Source organism: Momordica charantia (genome assembly GCF_013281855.1).
Source record: "Momordica charantia cultivar OHB3-1 chromosome 4 unlocalized genomic scaffold, Mcharantia_2.0 BLBB01000004.1, whole genome shotgun sequence".
In the NCBI taxonomy this organism is placed as follows: Eukaryota; Viridiplantae; Streptophyta; class Magnoliopsida; order Cucurbitales; family Cucurbitaceae; genus Momordica; species Momordica charantia.
Window position 1 is genome coordinate 14,332,635 of NW_028275162.1, and position 3,632 is coordinate 14,336,266.

General features: G+C 40.0%; 1 non-coding gene across 1 annotated transcript; it reads right to left on the minus strand.

Moving 5' to 3' along the window:
- On the minus strand, positions 1-107 carry LOC148211894 (small nucleolar RNA R71). The gene has a single exon (XR_015790580.1). It is a non-coding gene; the product is annotated as a small nucleolar RNA R71 (small nucleolar RNA).
- Positions 108-3,632: the final 3,525 nt, after the last annotated feature.

Below are 3,632 nucleotides of genomic sequence, written 5' to 3' on the forward strand. Positions count from 1 at the left end.
GATATCAGAGAGGAGAACATCTCCTTTAGACAGTATGATCGTGAACCTGTTCACGAGGCGTGGGAAAGATTTAAAGAATTAATCAGGAAATGTCCGAACCATGGCTTGCCGGCATGCATCCAGATAGAACATTTCTTTAGAGGTTTAGATCATCCTACTAAGATGATGCTAAACAATGCTGCCAATGGAGCCTTTACAAAGAAGACATTCAACGAGATAGTCGACATCCTAAATGACTTAGCTTCACACAACGAATTATGGTGTTTGCAAAGATCAAGGGCAGCACCAAAGAAGCAAGATCCAGCTGGAGTTTTGGCTCTAGACATTGCGACCTCGATGCAAAAAGAGATGGTTACAATGAACCAGAGGCGAAAAGAGATGGCATTGGGAATAAAAATCCATTAGCCACACCGATACAACCTGTGAAGTCGGATTATTGCACTCCTGCCCCTGTTTGCCAAGTAAACGATCTCATTTGTTCATTTTGCAGTGAAAACCATATTTATGATAATTGTCCACATAACCCTGCTTCCGTTTTTTATGTAGGACATGGGAACAATAGGAATTTTAACCCATATTCGAACACCTACAACCCAGGTTGGAGGCACCACCCTAATTTATCATGGGGAGGTCAAGGAGGTTCGAGCGGTTTTAATCAAGGGCAAAGCCAGCAGAACAAGCAGCCATATGTTGCACCTACACAGCAATACATCCCGCCACTGCAACAGCAGTACAATCAGAGAACACAGACTCCACCAGTTCAAAATAACAACTCAAATCTTGAGAATATGATGAAGGAGTACATGGCCCGAACCGACGCAGTGATACAATCCCAAGCGGCATCAATGAGGAATTTCGAGACCCAATTGGGACAGCTCGCCAATAAATTGAAGAATAGACCACAAGGTTCTTTTCCAAGCCATACTGAATTACCAAAACGAGAAGGGAAAGAACAGTGCAAAGCTGTCACCCTTAGGAGTGGACTGGCATATGATTGACCAACAATGCCAACAACAGATGTACAGATTCCGTCCACTGAACCAACTGTAAAGATACCAGAGAATCCAACAACACCAGAAAAAGAAAATATTAGAAAAGGTTATGAGGACACCCTGAGTGTTCCTCCACAGATACAACCTTCTTTTACCCCTGGACTCCCCCGTTTCCACAAAGATTAGTTAAGAAAAATAATGATTCCCAATTTAGAAAATTTTTAGATATTTTCAAACAATTGCATATAAATATACCATTAGTAGATGCTCTAGAACAGATGCCAAATTATGCTAAGTTTTGGACAGATATAGTTTCTAGGAAGAAAAAGGTAGGAGAGCATGAACTGGTAGCCATGACAAAATGTAGTAGTAAAGCTGTAGGCAGCCCGCTGCCCATGAAATGTAATGATCCTGGCAGTTTTACCATTCCATGTTCCATAGGACGGAAAAACTTAGGTAGGGCATTATGTGATCTAGGCGCTAGCATTAATCTTATGCCATTATCAGTTTTCAAATCTTTAGGCATAGGAGAAGCTAGACCTACTACGGTTACCCTCCAACTAGCAGATAGATCTATCATAAGACCTGAGGGAAAGATAGAAGATGTTTTAGTCCAGGTGGACAAATTCATTTTCCCTGCGGACTTTATCATTCTAGGTTGCGAGGCGGACTTAGACGTTCCCATTATTTTAGGAAGACCATTTCTAGCCACTGGGGATACAGTTTTTAATGTGAGGAAGGGAGAAATTACAATAAGGGTAAATAATGAAGAAGTTAAATTTAACGTTCTAGACGCCATGAAATTACCAGGAGACTTTGAAGAGTGCTATGCTATAACTAGCTTGAATCCTGTTATGTTTGATAAGTTTTATGACTTGTTAGTTACAGAGATTGAAGAAGAGCTTGATAAGATAGCAGAAGGACCGGAAGATGTGACTAATCCTGTTGAAAAAATACAAAAAGAAGAATGCAAGTCGTTACTTCCGTCCATAGTGGAACCACCCACTTTGGAGCAGAAGCCATTGCCGTCGCATTTGAAATATGCGTATCTAGGGGATAACGACACTTTACCAGTTATTATAGCTTCCAATTTATCACCTACTAATGAATATTCTTTATTGCAGATTTTGGAGAAGCACAAAAAGGCCATTGGATGGACAATAGCAGATATCCGAGGGATAAGCCTGGCCTTTTGCATGCACAAAATCTTATTGGAAGAAGATGCTAAGAACTCTATTGAGAGTCAAAGGCGGTTGAACCCGAAGATGAAAGAGGTTGTAAGGAAAGAAATTCTTAAATGGCTTGACGCCGGTGTTATATACCCAATATCCGACAGCAGTTGGGTAAGCCTAGTACAGTGTGTACCAAAGAAAGAGGGTATAACCGTGGTGGCCAACGAGGAGAATGAGCTCATCTTAACCCGAACTGTGAGTGGGAGGAGAGTTTGCATTGACTATTGCAAACTCAACAAGGTAACGAAGAAAGACCATTTTCCTCTACCGTTTATTGACCAGATGCTCGACCGTCTGGTAGGTAAGGATTTCTATTGTTTCTTAGATGGATATTCGGGTTATAATCAAATTACTATTGCTCCAGAAGACCAGGAGAAGACAACATTTACGTGTCCGTATGGTACGTTCGCTTTCAGGCGAATGCCCTTTGGATTATGCAATGCACCCACGACTTTTCAGAGGTGTATGATGGCCATCTTCTCTGACATGGTAGAAAATATTCTAGAAGTTTTTATGGATGACTTTTCTGTTTTTGGATATTCTTTTGATGCATGTTTAGTTAATTTGGAGATAGTATTGGAGAGATGTGAACAAACAAACCTAGTCCTAAATTGGGAGAAGTGTCATTTTATGGTACAAGAAGGTATTGTTTTGGGTCAACAAAATTTACAAGCAAGGAATAGAGGTAGACCACGCTAAGATAGACATCATTTCAAAGCTACCTGCTCCCACGAATGTTAAAGGGATTAGAAGTCTTTTAGGGCATGGGGGATTTTACCGCCGCTTTATAAAAGACTTTGCTAAGATTTCTAAACCCTTGTGTCAATTGTTAGAACATGATAGACAATTTGTTTTTGATGATGACTGTTTAAAATCATTTGAAATGTTGAAAGTTGCTTTAAGTTCAGCCCCTATAATTATTGAACCTAATTGGGATTTACCTTTTGAGCTCATGTGTGATGCTAGTGATTATGCAATAAGAGCTATGTTAGGACAACGTAAAAACAAGATCTTGCACCCTGTATATTATGCTAGTAAGACTTTGACTGGTGCACAACTCAATTACACTACTACTGAAAAGGAACTGTTAGCAGTTGTGTTCGCCTTTGATAAGTTTAGGTCTTACTTGATAGGCACAAAAGTCATTGTTTTTACTGACCATTCTGCTTTAAAATATTTATTTGCTAAAAAAGATGCGAAACCACGTTTGATACGGTGGATTTTGTTACTTCAAGAGTTTGATATTGAAGTTAGGGACAGGAAGGGTACTGAAAACCAAGTTGCTGATCACCTGTCTAGATTGGAATCCCCGCTCTGTGATGATGGAACTGTTATACGTGAACAGTTTAATGACGAGCAACTCATGCGAGTTGATTCAGTTCCGTGGTATACCGATATAGCAAATTAT